The 20,771-nt window shown below is 54.9% G+C and overlaps 1 protein-coding gene across 6 annotated transcripts in view; it reads left to right on the top strand.

Moving 5' to 3' along the window:
- extl3 (exostosin-like glycosyltransferase 3) overlaps positions 1-20,771 on the top strand; it is a 130,997-nt gene that overhangs the window by 27,165 nt on the left and 83,061 nt on the right. The window contains exon 2 of one of the 6 annotated variants that reach the window (XM_070884689.1): positions 10,507-10,574. The exons of 4 other annotated variants lie outside the window; for them this stretch is intronic. The gene's annotated coding sequence lies outside the window, so the exon portion shown is untranslated. Of the gene's footprint in view, positions 1-2,648; positions 2,709-10,506; positions 10,575-20,771 lie in introns of those variants that run through there. One more of the 6 variants, XM_070884694.1, reaches the window with a different exon arrangement.

Genomic DNA, 20,771 nt, shown 5'->3' with positions numbered 1-20,771 from the left:
AACCAGAGAATGAACCATTTATCCCGACTCTCTGTTTTCTGTTTGTCAGCCAATCTTCTATCCGTGCTAATATATTACCTCCAACCCCGTGAACTTTTATCTTGTACAGTAACCTTTTGTGTGGCACCTTGTCACATGCCTTCTGGAAGTCCAAATACACCACATCCACTGGTTCCCCTTTATCCAAGTCAACATGGATTTATGAAAGAGAAATCTTGCTTGACAAATCTTCTGGAATTTTTTGAGGATGTAACTAGTAGAGTGGACAAGGGAGGACCAGTGGATGTGGTGTATTTTGGACTTTCATAAGGCTTTTGACAAGGTCTCACACAAGAGATTGGTATGTAAAATTAAAGCTCATGGTATTGGGGGTAATGTACTGACGTGGCTAGAGAATTGGTTGGCAGACAGGAAGCAGAGAGTCGGGATAAACTGGTCCTTTTCAGAATGGCAGGCAGTGACTAGTGGGGTGCCGCAGGGCTCAGTGCTGGGACCCCAGCTATTTACAATATCCATTAATGATTTGGATGAAGGAATTGAATGTAATATCCAAGTTTGCAGATGACACTAAGCTGGGTGGCGGTGTGAGGAGGACGCTAAGAGGCTGCAGGGTGATTTGGACAGGTTAGGTGAGTGGGCAAACGCATGGCAGATGCAGTAAAATGTGGATAAATGTGAGGTTATCCACTTTGGGGGCAAAAGCACGAAGGCAGAATATTTGAATGGTGATAGATTAGTAAAAGGGGAGGTGCAACGAGACCTGGGTGTCATGGTACATCAGTCATTGAAAGTTGGCATGCAGATACAGCAGGTGGTGAAGAAGGCAAATGGTATGTTGGCCTTCATAGTGAGGGGATTTGAGTATAGGAGCAGGGAGGTCTTACTGCAGTTGTACAGGGCCTTGGTGAGGCCTCACCTGGAATATTGTGTTCTGTTTTGGTCTCCGAATCTGAGGAAGGACGTTCTTGCTATTGAGGGAGTGCAGCGAAGGTTCACTAGACTGATTCCTGGGCTGGCTGGACTGACATGGGGCGAGACTGGATCGACTGGGCCTGTATTCATTGGAGTGTAGAAGGATGAGTGGGGATCTCATAGAAACATATAAAATTCTGACGGGACTGGACAGGTTAGATGCAGGAAGAATGTTCCTGATGTTGGGGAAGTCCAGAACCAGGGGACACAGCCTAAGGATAAGGGGTAAGCCATTTAGGACAGAACTGAGGAGAAACTTCTTCACTCAGAATTGTTAACCTGTGGAATTCCCTGCCGTAGAGTTGTTGATGCCAGTTCATTGGATATATTCAAGAGGGAGTTAGATATGACCCTTACGGCTAAAGGGATCAAGGGGTATGGAGAGAAAGCAGGAAAGGGGTACTGAGGGGGTGATCAGCAATGATCTTATTGAATGGTGATGCAGGCTCGAAGGGCCAAATGGCCTACTCCTGCACCTATTTTCTATGTTTCTTTGTATGTTTATCCACCCTGTTCGTTACATGCTCAAAGAATTCCAGCAAATTTGTCAAACATGACTTCCCCTTCATAACTCCATGCTGACTTTGCCTGACCAAATCATGCTTTTCCAAATGTCCTGTTACTGCTTCTTGAATAATGGATTCCAACATTTTCCCAACCACAGATGTTAGGCTAACTGGTCTATAGTTTCCTGCTTTTTGCCTGCCTCCTTTTTTGAATAGGGGTGTTACATTTGTAGTTTTCCAATCTGCTGGGACCTCCCTAGAATCCAGGGAATTTTGGTAAATTACAACCAATGCACTATCCCTGCCACTACTTCCCTTATGACCCTAGGATGCAAGCCATCAGGTCCAGGGGATTTATCCGCCTTTAGTCCCATTATCTTACTGAGTACCATCTCCTTAGTGATTGTGATTGTGTTAAGTTCCTCCCCTCCGCCATAACCCCTTGACTATCCACTGTTGGGATATTGTTAGTGTCCTCTACTGTAAAGACTGATACAAAATATTTGTTCAGAGTTTCTGCCATCTCCATGTTCCCCATCACTAATTCACCAGTCTCGTCCTCTAAGGGACCAACATTTACTTTAGCCACTCTTTTCCTTTTTATATACCTATAGAAACTCTTGCTATCTGTTTTTATATTTTGTGCTAGTTTACTTTCATTCTTCCCATTCTTAATCATTTTTTTGTCATTCTTTGCTGGCTTTTAAAAGCTTCCCAATCTTCAGTCCTCCCACTAGTTTTGGCCACTTTGTATGCCCTTGTTTTTCATTGGATACCGTCCTTTATTTAGTTAGCCACGGATGGCTTTCTTTTCTCTCGCACTCTTTCCTCCTCTTGAGAGTTGTGAAATATCTCTTTAAATTTACACCACTGTTCAGCAACCGTCTCACACTTTAATCTATTTTCCCAGTCCAGTTTAGCCAACTCTGCCTTCTTTATTTAAGCTTTGTACGCTGGTTAGAGATCCAACTTTCTCGCCCTCCATCTGAATTTGAAATTCAACCATGCTATGATCATGCTCATTCCAAGGGGCTCCTTTACTAGAAGATTGTTTATTAATCCTGTCTCATTACACAGGACTAGATCTAGGACAGCGCATCACTTACCTGTGACATTCCCTCCGTCATGGTCACTGACATCGTTCCTATTCCTCGTGAGAGTGTTGTTACTTCTCCTGACAGTCCGGATACCTCATCACCCAACCCACTGATGGTGTCCCGGAGTGATCGGGTAAGGTCAATGCTCTCCCACTCATTGCCATAATCTGAACCACATCTGTTACATCCTGCACCTCACGAGAGCACAGTCGAGCTCTCCTTCCCCTACTCCCCAAGGGTGTGGCTTGCACCCCACCACTGGGACCCGCAGCCTAGGACAGGAGGGCCCTGGGTGTGCCTCGCTGCACCCCACCACTGGGACCCACAGCCTGGGACAGGAGGGCCCTGGGTGTGCCTTGCTGCACCCCACCACTGGGACCCGCAGCCTGGGACAGGAGGGCCCTGGGTGTGCCTCGCTGCACCCCACCACTGGGACCCACAGCCTGGGACAGGAGGGCCCTGGGTGTGCCTTGCTGCACCCCACCACTGGGACCCGCAGCCTGGGACAGGAGGGCCCTGGGTGTGCCTCGCTGCACCCCACCACTGGGACCCACAGCCTGGGACAGGAGGGCCTTGGGTGTGCCTCGCTGCACCCCACCACTGGGACCCACAGCCTGGGACAGGAGGGCCCTGGGTGTGCCTCGCTGCACCCCACCACTGGGACCCACAGCCTGGGACAGGAGGGCCCTGGGTGTGCCTCGCTGCACCCCACCACTGGGACCCACAGCCTGGGACAGGAGGGCCCTGGGTGTGCCTCGCTGCACCCCAACACTGGGACCTGCAACCTTGGACGTTAGGAAACCATGGAATGTCCCACCAACACTCAAACCACTCGCCATGGAAAGGGCTGGCACCTCAATGGGCGGCACCTGCACCTCCACCAAAGTCAGTAAAACAGTGGGGGCTTCATCCATCTCCATCCCCTCCCCTTCACCTCCATGTTCTTGGTCTGGAGGGTGGGATTGCAAGATGTTCTCCTTTTCAGGCCTGTCCTCATCTGAATCTTCTGCATCATCAGGGTTGGCCTCAAGTTCTGCAACAGAACAGAACAGACAAATGGTTAGCAGCAGAGGAGGGGGGCAGGGTGGGTGGTATGAGTAGGCTCACACATTGCAGGTAACAAGCTGATTTGAACGATGAATGGTAGCACATTGCATCAACTGAAGCATAGCTAGCCTGTGCAGTACTGAACATTTAGCAAAGCCAGACTGTGGAATTTGCAGGACTTACCCTCGCCCTCGAGTGTGGGCCCAGCTTGTGCAGTGGTGGTTGCTTTTCTCCAGGCAGGACCCATCAAAGCAGCGACCCTGTCTTCCAAGGGTGTCAATGGGTGTAGATTTGCCGGGCCTCCTCCTGTTCAGGTTCGTTCTTGTTTATTGTGTGCCACCTTCCTCTGCAAAGATGAAAATGCAACTTTTTAGAGAGGGTGTCTTTCTGCTGGGTGGGACATTTCCAGCTGGCCACATTTACAATTGCAATTGCATTGAATAAATGAAAATATTACTTGCACTAGCTACTTGACCAAGGTCCTGCCACTTTTTGCACTGGCCTCCAGATCTCATGGTGGTCACCATTGTGCAGTAATCTGCTGCAATTTGGTTCCAGTGTTTCGTCATTTCTTTGGGTGGAACTTTTATGTGACCTCTGCTGGTATCCAGCTCCTGCCATCTGTTCTCCGCCACAGTAACTAGTGCCTCCAGAATGAGCGGTGATCTTATCGAAACGTATAAGATTATATGGGGGCTTCACAAGGTGGAAGCAGAGAGGATGTTTCCACTGATAGGGGAGACTAGAACTAGAGGACATGGTCTTAGAATAAGGGGCCGCCCATTTACAACTGAGATGAGGAGAAATCTTTTCTCTGAGGAATTCGCTGCCTTAGAGAGCTGTGGAAGCCGGGACATTGAATAAATTTAAGACAGAGATAGACAGTTTCTTAACCAATAAAGAAATAAGGGGTTATGGGGAGTGGGCAGGTAAGTGGAGCTGAGTCCATGATCGGATCAGCCATGATCTTATTAAATGGCGGAGCAGGCTCGAGGGGCCCATTCCTCGAGGGGCCTACTCCTGCTCCTATTATGTTCTTAGTGATGTTGGTTGAGGGATATTAGCCCAGGACACTAGGGAGAATTCCCCTGCTCTTCTTCCAACAGTGCTGTGAGAGTTTTTACGTTCACCTGAGAGTGTTTGATGTCTCATCCGAAAGATGGCCCCTCCGACAATGCAGCACTCCCTCAGCACTGCACTGGAGTGTCAGCCTAGATTTTTGTGCTCCGGTCGCTGGAGTGGGACTTGAACCCACAACCTTCTGTCTCAGAGGCGAGGGTGCTACCCACTGAGCCACGGCAGACACAGTCCATATCCTTTGTAATATGAATAACCGAGAGAGAAGGTTTTGGAGTGAACTGAAGGATAAACAAAATAATGAATAGTTAATGTGAGCAGTGGGGGCAGCAGCCATAACATTTCGTAGTGTGTACTAAAGAAATCTTGGAGAGAGCGCAATGGAAGATACTCGAATCGTCAGCAGGTTTTGTGAAGTGATGAGTGTAATATAGAGCTTCACCTAGTGGACGACTGTGGTAATGCAGCCGTGGCTGCAGATGCAATAAGAGCATCAGCTGACAGGTCACCTGACACGTTGCTGAATTGAAGCTGTCCTGTAAAAGTGTGTGTTGATGATGTACCCGTGAGATGTGCATTGCTCGATTTCAGTAACGTGTTTAACCGCGGGAGTTGTGTGATGTATGCAAATGAGCTCGAATATGATGATGTATGTTAATAAGGCCATATCTGGCAGGGCCTGTCAGCATGGCGATGGGCTGCCGACTGATGGAATATTGTTATAATCCCACTGTGAAGTCCTGCCCACAGCTGACCAACACAACTGCTGCCAGCAAAAAAACAAACCTCACACACCAACTATATGGGCAAAGCTAATGGGCATGCAGTGCTTCCCAGGCAGCGAGGAGTCTTGAGCTTTAGTGATGATTACAATGACGGAAGCTTTGGTTTTGCGGTTTATGATGTCTTGATGAGATTGGTGCCTAGTCTTCACATTCCACTTCTACTTCTCTCTCTACATGAACTGTTGGATGGGACGGCAAACATCCTGGAATGGCTTTTCAGCTAATCAGAGTAAACTCAGAGTAAACATTCTATTACCCATGAGTATGACCAATCCACCACAGCATTGCAGACAGCTTTTGTAAAAACTCTCTTCCCTCCGCACTCTCTTTCCATAATTATTCCTGCCACTCTTTCTGTTTATCTGGAGGCAGGGCAGGGGCTGGGGTGAGGGCAGGGCACGACGGGGGTGGGGGTGAGGGCAGGGGGCTAGGCTGGAGGCAGGTGGGAGTGCCTCGCTCTGTCGCCCTCGCTTGCCCTCGCCCTCCCCCTCTCGGTCGGTCTGTGCCTTTCTACCCACGATAATCATATTATGCAGTACCTGAAAGAGAGCTTGATATTCTGGTGTGATGTTGCAGCTGCTATCTAATCTAGTAGTTTAGGTGTCTGTTTATAATGTGCTGGAGTGAACCCGTGCAGTTTGCACTGTCAGCGCGGCCCATTGTTTACATTGCCACGATTATCTTATGTTCCATGTAAGACTCAGATTGAGACTCTGTGTTTAACAAAACCAAAGCTTTGCTTTATTCAACAACATCTTGCATTTATATAGCGCCTTTAACGTAGCAAAATGTCCCGAGGTGCATCACGAGAATGTTATCAAACAAAAATTGACACTGAGCCACATAGAGATATTAGGGCATGTGACCAAGAAGTAGGTTTTAAGGAGCATCTTAATGGAGGCAGAAGTGTTTCGGGAGGGATTTCTGGAGCTTAGGGCTGAGACCGATGAAGGCAGGGCTACTAATGGGGGAGCGATTTAAAAAGGCCAGGATTGGAGGAGCGCAGAGATCTGTGAGGGGCTTAGACACGAGAGTGAGCAATGAGGTTGGGTGGGGGGTTAATAGCAGCGAGCGGGCAACAGAGGGAACAATGTAACCTCAACTCGTCCACATACACACTGAATGCTAGTTTTTGTAACAATCTATCTGCTCAGTGCAGTGACTGGGGACTTGATCCCGAGCACAGGAAGGCTTTGCTGCGTCATCTGCGACCTCCTGAGTAACACACACACTCTCTGACGCAACCCTACTGGGACCTCCCAACATAATGTGGGCGGCTCACTTCTCTTGATTTATTTTCTCCGAACGATGGGATGAAAGCGGCCTCTGTCTACCGGCAATGAAGGTTCCTTTGTGAAAGGAGTTTTAGCTGTCTCTTCTCGAGGGTGGTGAGCACATGTCTGCTCCCAATAATATAGTACCAATTGGCAACCCACTTCCCACCAAAGCACCAATCCCAGCTCGCGGGGAAACAGAAAGTATCACACGGATGTACTTGCTGGAAAGGATGAGAGAGCAATTTATTTTGAAATAGCGCAGAACAAACATGGATAAAGACCTTGCATTTCTATAGCGCCTTTCGCGATCTCCGGATGTCCCAAAGCGCTTTACAGCCAATTATGTCTTATTTTGGAGTGTAGTCATTGTTGTAATGTTGGAACCACCCCAGCTCATTTGTGCACAGCACGCTCTCACATACAGCAATGTGATAATGACCAGATCCTCTGTATTAGTGATGTTGATTGAGGGATAAATATTGGCCAGGACACCGGGGATATCTCCCCTGTACTTTCAATTAGCCCCGCGGGATCTTTTATGTCCACCTGAGGAGGTAGACGGGACCTCGATTTAATGTCTCACCCGAAAGATATCGCCTCCAATAGTGCAGCACTCCCTCAGTACTGTACTGGAACGTCAGCCTTGAGGTTTGTGCTCCGACTGACCACCGAATAGTAATTCCCAGCTGTGATCTGCAGTTTGATTTATGTGGAGTTTGATTTAGAAGAACAGTGTCCCTGAACTGTGTTTTTTTTTGGGTGGGCGGGGGTGGGCGGTGCAGAAAGAAAGGCAGTCAGCTTCGTCACTCCTGACTGCTGTCCAGTGACCTATGCTCGAAGAGCAAGTGCTGCTGTTGAGAATGGACGAAGACTGCCTCAGATATGATGTCCTCGTGCTGACAGAAGCTGTTAGCACAGGCTGTCCACCCACTCCGCTGGGCATAAAAGATCCCATGGCACTATTTCCAAGAAGAGCAGTGGGCCAATATTCATCTCTCGGCCAACATCACTAAAACAGATTGTCTGGTCATTATCACGTTGCTTGTCGTGGGAACTTGCTGTGCGCAAATGAGTTGTCGTGATGCTACTTTTGGTTGTAAAGCGTTTTGGGACGTCCTGAGGTTGTGAAAGGCGCTAAATAAATGCAAGTTCTTTCTTTCTATTAGTCTGTCTGGATTCAAATCCAGGCCCTAGAATTGAAAGGATCTCGTGTGACCTGTAGGTAGCGAGTGAATTTAGGCTGAGGAAACTGATGAAAATACTTCCATACCTTATCGAAGCATATAAGATAATGAGGGGTTTCGACAAGGTGGATGCAGAGAGGATATTTCCACTCATTGGGGAGACTAGAACTAGAGGACATAGTCTTAGAATAAGGGGCCGCCCATTTAAAACTGAGATGAGGAGGAATTTCTTCTGAGGGTTGTAATCTGTGGAATTCTCTGCCTCAGAGAGCTGCGGAGGCTAGGTCATTGAATATATTTGAGATGGGCAGATTTTTGAGCAATAAGGGAATAAATAGTTATGGGGAGTGGGCAGGGAAGTGGAGCTGAGTCCATGATCGGATCAGCCATGATATTAAATGGTGGAGCAGGCTCGAGGGGCCAGGTGGCCTACTCTGCTCCTATTTCTTATGTTTTTATATCTCCAGATCCGTCTGGGATAGCATTTGAATTGGGAAAAAAATATGCGGTGTGCGCGTGCGTATTGTCCATCATCATCATAGGCAGTCCCTTGTATCGAGGATGACACGCTTCCACACCAAAAAGGGATGAGTTCTCAGATGTTTCAATGAAGGACCTGACATTCCAGATCCCGAACTACATGTTGAAGGGTGGGAGATGCCTGTGCGTGGATTTGTTTAACATGGGGTGGCCGTTGCACACCAGCCACCACGCGGTCTTGACAGAGCTAGGTCTTGGTCCAGTGGCAAGGATTAACCAGGACAACTGGAGACCTGCCCTGCTGCACGGACCTAGTGTGCGCACACATCGCAGTGTGGGCTGGGCCCGTGCTGCCCCTGGGCCCTCGCCGCTCCTTCGCCCCGACCTCGTTGCTTCTGCAGTACCTGCCCATGCTCCAATCAGCGACCTGGATTTAGGTGACGTCAAATCCAGTCGCCCTCTTCACAGCCGTCGCCCTCCTGCAGCAGCACGCGCCATTCCCTGCAGTGGTATGCCACCGCGCACTGTTTCCTCTAATGCCCCGGCCTGCTGATGGTCTTGCAAGAATATGCAGTCCCCATGCTGCTGCTATCCCGGGCTGAATGGCCACTGCCCCCGGTGCTGCTGCTACAATGGAATTGAGAAAATATCTCCAAGAAATTTGGCCAGTGAGGTCATGAGTGACATGAATGGATTATGGCCAGTTCACAATATTAATCATAGTGCTACTAGTTATGATCTATTCTTACTTTTACTCTTTATTTTAATTAAACAAATCTACTGGTTCTATGAGTTAACGACAGGTAGATCTTTAAAAATAACGTACAATGTACAAGTTCCACAGAGCCACGACCCTGGGCCGAAAGGCCGCCCGCCCCCGGTGCCTTGTCTTTTGTAGTGTTGTGCAGTTGTTGATGGTCAAGCAGCTGCCACTAGGGCACGGTATTAGACATTGGGACAAGGGGAGAAAAGGAAACGCGGATGGGGTGTGGAATTAATGATTATCATTGCGGGTGCCTGCTTGCAGTTCTCTGGGCAACAAGGCAGCCCACATCACAGCACCATTCAGGCAAAGTGTCTGCCTATGTTCCTGTGCCCAGACTGGAGAAACCGCTCACTTCCGTGACTGACTCGTGAAGCTAAAGAAAGAAAGGACTTGAAAGTGTTGATTTATGTCGGATATACGGCACAGCCATTCGGCCCAACCAGGCCATGCCGGTGTTCATGCTCCACTCGAGCCTCCTCCCGTCTTTCCCCATCTAACTCTATCAGTATAACCCTCTATTTCCTTCTCCCTCATATGCCTAGCCAGCCTCCATGCTATACTATTCACTTCAGCGAGTTCCACATTCTCACCACTCTCTGGGTAAAGAATTTCTCCTGAATTCAGTATTGGATTTCTTGCTGACTATTTTATATTGATGGCCTCTAGTTATGCTCTTCCCCACAAGTGGAAACTGTTGTGTCCTTGGATGCTCTAGTAATGACTCCACGAGGCAATGTGTTGTACTTGAACTGCAGTGACCTTAGTCCTTTATTTGTTAACTCCAGAGTGAGGATCACACCTGGTGGCCTGCCTTTTATACTAGGCCAGGCACACCTGTGCAGGTAACCTACAAGTCTCCCACTGCTGTGTCCTCTGGTGGCACACCTTGTGCTAGTACCATGTAAGATACATGACAGAAACATTCTCTCTCTATCCACTCAATCATAACCTTTTCATAATTTTAAAGACCTCGATTAGGTCATCCCTCAAGCCTTCTCTTTTCAGGAGAAAAGAGACCCAGCCTGTTCATCCTTTCCTGATGTGTATACCCTCGCATTTCTGGTATCATCCTTGTAAATCTTCTCTCCATGCCTCTATATTCTTTTTATAATATGGCGACCAGAACTGTGTAGCAGTACTCCAAGTGTGGTCTAACCAAGGTTCAGCATAACTTCCCTAGTTTTCAATTCTATACCTTGAGAAATAAACCCGAGAGCTAGGTTTGCTTTTTTGATGACCTTGCTAACTTGTATCGCAACTTTGAGTGATTTGTGTATTTTTACTCCGAGATCCCTTTGTTCCTCTACCCACCTAGACTTGCACCCTCCATCATCATCAGAGGCAGTCCCTCGGAGTGAAGGAAGACTTGCTTCCACTCTAAAAGTGAGTTCGCAGGTGACAGAACAGTCCAATACGGGAATTACAGTCCCTGTCACAGGTGGGACAGACAGTGGTTGAGGGAAGGGAAGGGTGGGACTGGTTTGCCGCATGCTCCTTCCGCTGCCTGCGCTTGGTTTCTCCATGCTCTTGGTGATGAGAGTCGAGGTACTCAGCGCCCTCCCAGATGCACTTCCTCCACTGAGGGCAGTCTTTGGCCATGGACTCCCAGGTGTCAGTGGGGATGTTGCATTTTATCAGGGAGGCTTTGAGGGTGTCCTTGTAACGTTTCCTCTGCCCACCTGGGGCTCGCTTGCCGTGTAGGAGTTCCGAGTAGAGCACTTGCTTTGGGAGTCTCGTGTCGGGCATGGCTGCACCCTTGAAGTAATAAGTGATCTCCCTTCGTACCAAAATGTAATGCCTCACATTTATCTCTGTTGAACTTAATTTGCCAATTATCTGCCCGTTCTGCAAGTTTATTAAGTCCTCCTGTAATTTGTTGCAGTCCTCAGTATTGAGACTCTCCTTTCTCCCCCCGCCCCCCCCCTCACTTTGATCAGCTTGGAATCACCCAGGTTGGTGTGGGACTGCAGGCCCAGACCGGGTAAGGACAGCAGGTTGCCACCCGAAAGGACATTAATGAACCAGTTGGGTTTTTACGACAATCCAACAGCTTCATGGTCACTTTTACTGAGACCTGCTTTTATAAACAATTTAAATTCTCAAACTGGAATGGTGGGATTTACACACTCGTTCCCTGATTTCTACTCCAGCAACATAACCACAATACGACCGTACCCTGGTGCCATGTGCTGGCGTAATGCTGAATTCTGCTTATTCTCTAAAATAGAAGCAGTTCCAACCAAACTGTTGCACATTACTCTGCTGAGGGAAAACTAACTTGAAATGAGCATGTCGATATTTGAGCGTTCACACTGAACCTTCGCACTCGGCGACCCCTCACACCGCACCTACACACTCGGTGACCCCTCACACCGCACCTACACACTCGGCGACCCCTCACACCGCACCTACACACTCGGCGACCCCTCACACCGCACCTACACACTCGGCGACCCCTCACACCGAACCTTCGCACTCGGTGACCCCTCACACCGCACCTACACACTCGGCGACCCCTCACACCGCACCTACACACTCGGTGACCCCTCACACCGCACCTACACACTCGGTGACCCCTCACACCGCACCTACACACTCGGCGACCCCTCACACTGAACCTTCGCACTCGGTGACCCCTCACACCGCACCTACACACTCGGTGACCCCTCACACCGCACCTACACACTCGGTGACCCCTCACGCCGCACCTACACACTCGGTGACCCCTCACACCGCACCTACACACTCGGCGACCCCTCACACCGCACCTACACACTCGGTGACCCCTCACACCGCACCTACACACTCGGTGACCCCTCACACCGCACCTACACACTCGGCGACCCCTCACACCGCACCTACACACTCGGCGACCCCTCACACCGCACCTACACACTCGGCGACCCCTCACACCGCACCTACACACTCGGCGACCCCTCACACCGCACCTACACACTCGGTGACCCCTCACACCGCACCTACACACTCGGCGACCCCTCACACCGCACCTACACACTCGGCGACCCCTCACACCGAACCTTCGCACTCGGTGACCCCTCACACCGAACCTACGCACTCTGTGACCCCTCACACCGCACCTACGCACTCTGTGACCCCTCGCACCGAACCTACACACTCGGTGACCCCTCGCAACGAACCTACGCACTCGGCGACCCCTCACACCAAACCTTCGCACTCGGCGACCACTCGCACCAAACCTTCGCACTCGGCGACCCCTCACACCAAACCTTCGCACTCGGCGACCCCTCACACCAAACCTACACACTCGGTGACCCCTCACGCCGAACCTACACGCTCGGTTACGGGCCCTCACGCCGAACCTACACACTCGGTGACCCCTCACGCCGAACCTACACACTCGGTTACGGGCCCTCATGCTCGGTGACGGACCCTCACGCCGAACTGCACGCTCGGTGACGGGCCCTCACGCCGAACCTACACGCTCGGTTACGGACCCTCACGCCGAACCTACACGCTCGGTGACGGACCTTCACGCTCGGTGACGGACCCTCACGCCGAACCTACACGCTCGGTGACTGACCCTCACGCCGAACCTACACGCTCGGTTACGGACCCTCACGCCGAACCTACACGCTCGGTGACGGACCTTCACGCTCGGTGACGGACCCTCACGCCGAACCTACACGCTCGGTGACGGACCCTCACGCCGAACCTACACGCTCGGTGACAGGCCCTCACGCCGAACCTACACGCTCGGTGACGGACCCTCACGCCGAACCTACACGCTCGGTGACGGGCCCTCACGCCGAACCTACACGCTCGGTGACAGGCCCTCACGCCGAACCTACACGCTCGGTGACGGGCCCTCACGCCGAACCTACACGCTCGGTGACGGACCCTCACGCTCGGTGACGGGCCCTCACGCCGAACCTACACGCTCTGTGACGGACCCTCACGCTCGGTGACGGACCCTCACGCCGAACCTACACGCTCGGTGACGGACCCTCACGCTCGGTGACGGGCCCTCACGCCGAACTACACGCTCGGTGACAGGCCCTCACGCTCGGTGACGGGCCCTCACGCCGAACTACACGCTCGGTGACAGGCCCTCACGCTCGGTGACGGACCCTCACGCCGAACCTACACGCTCGGTGACGGACCCTCACGCTCGGTGACGGACCCTCACGCCGAACTACACGCTCGGTGACAGGCCCTCACGCTCGGTGACGGACCCTCACGCCGAACTACACGCTCGGTGACAGGCCCTCACGCTCGGTGACAGACCCTCACGCCGAACTACACGCTCGGTGACAGGCCCTCACGCTCGGTGACGGACCCTCACGCAGAACTACACGCTCGGTGACAGGCCCTCACGCTCGGTGACGGGCCCTCACGCCGAACTACACGCTCGGTGACAGGCCCTCACGCTCGGTGACAGGCCCTCACGCCGAACTACACGCTCGGTGACAGGCCCTCACGTCGAACCTATACGCTCGGTGACGGACCCTCACGCCGAACTACACGCTCGGTGACAGGCCCTCACGCTCGGTGACGGACCCTCACGCCGAACTACACGCTCGGTGACAGGCCCTCACGTCGAACCTACACGCTCGGTGACGGACCCTCACGCCGAACTACACGCTCGGTGATGGGCCCTCACGCCGAACCTACACACTCGGTGACGGACCCTCACGCCGAACTACACGCTCGGTGATGGGCCCTCACGCCGAACCTACACACTCGGTGACGGACCCTCACGCCGAACCTACACGCTCGGTGACAGGCCCTCACGCCGAACCTACACGCTCGGTGACGGACCCTCACGCCGAACTACACGCTCGGTGACAGGCCCTCACGCCGAACTACACGCTCGGTGACTGACCCTCACGCTCGGTGACGGACCCTCACGCCGAACCTACACGCTCGGTGACGGACCATCACGCTCGGTGACAGGCCCTCACGCCGAACCTACACGCTCGGTGACGGACCCTCACGCTCGGTGACGGACCCTCACGCCGAACTACACGCTCGGTGACGGACCCTCACGCCGAACTACACGCTCGGTGACGGACCCTCACGCCGAACTACACGCTCGGTGACGGACCCTCACGCCGAACTACACGCTCGGTGACGGACCCTCACGCCCAACTACACGCTCGGTGACGGACCTTCACGCTCGGTGACGGACCCTCACGCCGAACTACACGCTCGGTGACGCACCCTCACGCCGAACCTACACGCTCGGTGACGGACCCTCACGCCGAACTACACGCTCGGTGACGGGCCCTCACGCCGAACTACACGCTCGGTGACGGACCCTCACGCCGAACTACACGCTCGGTGACGGACCCTCACGCCGAACCTACACGCTCGGTGACGGACCCTCACGCCGAACTACACGCTCGGTGACGGGCCCTCACGCTCGGTGACGGACCCTCACGCCGAACCTACACGCTCGGTGACGGACCCTCACGCTCGGTGACGGACCCTCACGCCGAACTACACGCTCGGTGACGGACCCTCACGCCGAACCTACACGCTCGGTGACGGACCCTCACGCTCGGTGACGGACCCTCACGCCGAACTACACGCTCGGTGACAGGCCCTCACGCCAAACTACACGCTCGGTGACAGGCCCTCACGCCGAACCTACACACTCGGTGACGGACCCTCACGCTCGGTGACGGACCCTCACGCCGAACTACACGCTCGGTGACGGACCCTCACGCTCGGTGACGGACCCTCACGCCGAACTACACGCTCGGTGACGGACCCTCACGCCGAACTACACGCTCGGTGACGGACCCTCACGCCGAACCTACACGCTCGGTGACGGACCCTCACGCCGAACCTACACGCTCGGTGACGGACCCTCACGCTCGGTGACGGACCCTCACGCCGAACCTACACGCTCGGTGACGGACCCTCACGCCGAACTACACGCTCGATGACGGACCCTCACGCCGAACTACACACTCGGTAACGGACCCTCACGCCGAACCTACACGCTCGGTGACGGACCCTCACGCCGAACTACACGCTCGATGACGGACCCTCACGCCGAACTACACGCTCGATGACGGACCCTCACGCCGAACTACAGGCTCGATGACGGACCCTCACGCCGAACTACACGCTCGGTTACGGGCCCTCACGCCGAACTACAAGCTCGATGACGGACCCTCACGCCGAACTACACGCTCGATGAAGGACCCTCACGCCGAACTACACGCTCGGTTACGGGCCCTCACGCCGAACTACACGCTCGGTGACGGACCCTCACGCCGAACTACACGCTCGATGACGGACCCTCACGCCGAACTACACGCTCGGTGACGGACCCTCACGCCGAACTACACGCTCGGTGACGGACCCTCACGCCGAACTACACGCTCGGTGATGGACCCTCACGCCGAACTACACGCTCGGTGACGGACCCTCACGCCGAACTACACGCTCGGTGACGGACCCTCACGCCGAACTACACGCTCGGTGACGGACCCTCACGCCGAACTACACGCTCGGTGACGGACCCTCACGCCGAACTACACGCTCGGTGACGGACCCTCACGCCGAACTACACGCTCGGTGACGGACCCTCACGCCGAACCTACACGCTCGGTGACGGACCCTCACGCCGAACTACACGCTCGGTTACGGGCCCTCACGCTCGGTTACGGACCCTCACGCCGAACTACACGCTCGGTTACGGACCCTCACGCCGAACCTACACACTCGGTGACGGACCCTCACGCCGAACTACACGCTCGGTGACGGACCCTCACGCCGAACTACACGCTCGGTTACGGGCCCTCACGACGAACCTACACGCTCGGTGACGGACCCTCACGCTCGGTGACGGACCATCACGCCGAACTACACGCTCGGTGACGGACCCTCACGCCGAACTACACGCTCGGTGACGGACCCTCACGCCGAACTACACGCTCGGTGACGGACCCTCACGCCGAACCTACACGCTCGGTTACGGGCCCTCACGCCGAACCTACACGCTCGGTGACGGACCCTCACGCTTGGTGACGGACCCTCACGCCGAACTACACACTCGGTGACGGACCCTCACGCCGAACCTACACGCTCGGTGACGGAACCTCAAGCCGAACTACACGCTCGGTGACGGACCCTCACGCCGAACCTACACGCTCGGTGACGGACCCTCACGCCGAACTACACGCTCGGTTACGGGCCCTCACGCTCGGTTACGGACCCTCACGCCGAACTACACGCTCGGTTACGGACCCTCACGCCGAACCTACACACTCGGTGACGGACCCTCACGCCGAACTACACGCTCGGTGACGGACCCTCACGCCGAACGACACGCTCGGTTACGGGCCCCCACGACGAACCTACACGCTCGGTGACGGACCCTCACGCTCGGTGACGGACCATCACGCCGAACTACACGCTCGGTGACGGACCCTCACGCCGAACTACACGCTCGGTGACGGACCCTCACGCCGAACTACACGCTCGGTGACGGACCCTCACGCCGAACCTACACGCTCGGTTACGGGCCCTCACGCCGAACCTACACGCTCGGTGACGGACCCTCACGCTTGGTGACGGACCCTCACGCCGAACTACACACTCGGTGACGGACCCTCACGCCGAACCTACACACTCGGTGACGGACCCTCAAGCCGAACTACACACTCGGTTACGGGCCCTCACGCCGAACTACACGCTCGGTTACGGGCCCTCACGCCGAACCTACACGCTCGGTGACAGGTCCTCACGCTCGATGACGGACCCTCACGCCGAACTACACGCTCGGTGACGGACCCTCACGCCGAACTACACGCTCGGTGACGGACCCTCACGCCGAACTACACGCTCGGTGACGGACCCTCACGCCGAACCTACACGCTCGGTGACGGACCCTCACGCTCGGTGACGGACCCTCACGCTCGGTGACGGACCCTCACGCTCGGTGACGGACCCTCACGCTCGGTGACGGACCCTCACGCCGAACTACACGCTCGGTGACGGACCCTCACGCCGAACTACACGCTCGGTGACGGACCCTCACGCCGAACTACACGCTCGGTTACGGGCCCTCACGCTCGATGACGGACCCTCACGCGGAACCTACACGCTCGGTTACGGACCCTCACGCCGAACCTACACACTCGGTGATGGACCCTCACGCTCGGTGACGGACCCTCACGCCGAACTACACGCTCGGTGACGGGCCCTCGCGCCGAACTACACGCTCGGTGACGGACCCTCACGCCGAACCTACACGCTCGGTGACAGGCCCTCACGCCGAACTACACGCTCGGTGACAGGCCCTCACGCCGAACCGACACGCTCGGTTACAGGCCCTCACGCCGAACTACACGCTCGGTGACCCCTCACGCCGAACTACACGCTCGGTGACGGACCCTCACGCCGAACTACACGCTCGGTGACGGACCCTCACGCCGAACCTACACGCTCGGTTACGGGCCCTCACGCCGAACCTACACGCTCGGTGACGGACCCTCACGCTTGGTGACGGACCCTCACGCCGAACTACACACTCGGTGACGGACCCTCACGCCGAACCTACACGCTCGGTGACGGACCCTCAAGCCGAACTACACGCTCGGTGACGGACCCTCACGCCGAACCTACACGCTCGGTGACGGACCCTCACGCCGAACTACACGCTCGGTTACGGGCCCTCACGCTCGGTTACGGACCCTCACGCCGAACTACACGCTCGGTTACGGACCCTCACGCCGAACCTACACACTCGGTTACGGGCCCTCACGACGAACCTACACGCTCGGTGACGGACCCTCACGCTCGGTGACGGACCATCACGCCGAACTACATGCTCGGTGACGGACCCTCACGCCGAACTACACGCTCGGTGACGGACCCTCACGCCGAACTACACGCTCGGTGACGGACCCTCACGCCGAACCTACACGCTCGGTTACGGGCCCTCACGCCGAACCTACACGCTCGGTGACGGACCCTCACGCTTGGTGACGGACCCTCACGCCGAACTACACACTCGGTGACGGACCCTCACGCCGAACCTACACACTCGGTGACGGACCCTCAAGCCGAACTACACACTCGGTTACGGGCCCTCACGCCGAACTACACGCTCGGTTACGGGCCCTCACGCCGAACCTACACGCTCGGTGACAGGTCCTCACGCTCGATGACGGACCCTCACGCCGAACTACACGCTCGGTGACGGACCCTCACGCCGAACTACACGCTCGGTGACGGACCCTCACGCCGAACTACACGCTCGGTGACGGACCCTCACGCCGAACCTACACGCTCGGTGACGGACCCTCACGCTCGGTGACGGACCCTCACGCTCGGTGACGGACCCTCACGCCGAACTACACGCTCGGTGACGGACCCTCACGCCGAACTACACGCTCGGTGACGGACCCTCACGCCGAACTACACGCTCGGTGACGGACCCTCACGCCGAACTACACGCTCGGTTACGGGCCCTCACGCTCGATGACGGACCCTCACGCCGAACCTACACGCTCGGTTACGGACCCTCACGCCGAACCTACACACTCGGTGATGGACCCTCACGCTCGGTGACGGACCCTCACGCCGAACTACACGCTCGGTGACGGGCCCTCGCGCCGAACTACACGCTCGGTGACGGACCCTCACGCCGAACCTACACGCTCGGTGACAGGCCCTCACGCCGAACTACACGCTCGGTGACAGGCCCTCACGCCGAACCGACACGCTCGGTGACAGGCCCTCACGCCGAACTACACGCTCGGTGACCCCTCACGCCGAACTACACGCTCGGTGACGGACCCTCACGCCGAACTACACGCTCGGTGACGGACCCTCACGCCGAACTACACGCTCGGTGACGGACCCTCACGCCGAACTACACGCTCGGTGACGGACCCTCACGCCGAACCTACACGCTCGGTGACGGACCCTCACGTCGAACCTACACGCTCGGTGACCCCTCACGCCGAACCTACACGCTCGGTGATTGACCCTCACGCCGAACTACACGCTCGGTGATTGACCCTCACGCCGAACCTACACGCTCGGTGATTGACCCTCACGCCGAACTACACGCTCGGTGACGGACCCTCACGCCGAACTACACGCTCGGTGACGGACCCTCACGCCGAACTACACGCTCGGTGACGGACCCTCACGCCGAACTACACGCTCGGTGACGGACCCTCACGCCGAACTACACACTCGGTGACGGACCCTCACGCCGAACTACACGCTCGGTGACGGACCCTCACGCCGAACTACACGCTCGGTGACGGACCCTCACGCCGAACTACACGCTCGGTGACGGGCCCCCTCTCCATGTTTTGGAACTCGCTGCTCGTTGCTTTCAAAGAGTTGGGGCCTTGGGTTGTGCCCTTCGACTAAAATCTCAAACAACAACAACTTGTATTTGTGTAGCGCCTTTAATGTCGTGCGACCTCCCAAGGCGCTTCATTTTGACACCGAGCTGAATAAGGAGAATTTAGCACAGGTTTACCAAAAGCTCGGTCAAAGAGGTAGGTTTTAAGGAACGTCTTGAAGGAGGAAAGTTTGTCGGAGAGGTTTAGGGAGGGAGTTCCAGAGCTTGTGGCCTGGGCAACAGAAGGCACGGCCACCAATGGTGGAGCCATTATAATCAGGGATGGTCAGGAGGGCAGAATTAGATGAGTGCTGACATTTTGGGGTGGGGCTGGAGGAGATTAGAGCTAGGGAGGGGCAAGGCCATGGAGAGAATTGAAAATGTGAGAATTTTGAAATTGAGGCATTGCTTAACCGGGAGCCAATGTAGGTCAGCGAGCACAGGGGTGATGGGTAAGCGGGACTTGGTACAAGTTAGGACATGGGCAGCTGAGTTTTGGATCACCTCGAGTTTACGTAGGGTAGAATGTGGGAGGCCAGCCAGGAGTGCGATGGAATAGTAAGTCTAGAGGTAACAAAGGCATGGATGAGGGCTTCAGCAGCGGATGAGCTGAGGCAGGGGCAGAGACGGGCGATGTTACGGAGGTGGAAATCGGTGGTTTTAGTTAAGCTGCGGATATGTGATCGGAAGCTCATTTCAGGGTCAAATATGACACCAAGGTTGCGAACAGTGTGGGTCAGTCTCAGACAGAAGTTGGGGAGAGGGATGGAGTCAGTGGCTGGGGAACGGAGTTTGTGGCATAGACCGAAAACAATGGCTTTGGTCTTTCCAATATTCAACTGGAGAAAATTTCTGCTCGTACCGGACAAGCAGTCAGACAATTAGACCAAACTTAAGTGAACAAATTAAACTGGCTGATTTGCAAACCCGGATGATATTTTTGTTTGAAAATGGGGAGCACTGTTTCCTCACCGCGATATTTGGCACTGAAAGATTGTTCCTTGGCCGTCCACAGATGTTGGAGACTGGTTGTGTTCTACAGGCTTTTTAGATTTTTTTTTTTTTGCTTCTTGTTCTACAGCCAAGGCTGTATCCAGCCAGCAACAATATCCAAACGTGCTGGAACCACACACAGACTGCGTATCCATTGAGATACTAGGCAGATTTCTAGATCGAGTGCAGAGTCTTATCAGGACTTGGAATTCACCCAAAACACAAAC

Source organism: Pristiophorus japonicus, chromosome 7 (assembly GCF_044704955.1).
Source record: "Pristiophorus japonicus isolate sPriJap1 chromosome 7, sPriJap1.hap1, whole genome shotgun sequence".
Lineage (NCBI taxonomy): Eukaryota > Metazoa > Chordata > Chondrichthyes > Pristiophoridae > Pristiophorus > Pristiophorus japonicus.
Note: the sequence above shows the minus strand (reverse complement) of the source record. Positions and strands in the feature narration are given on the sequence as shown.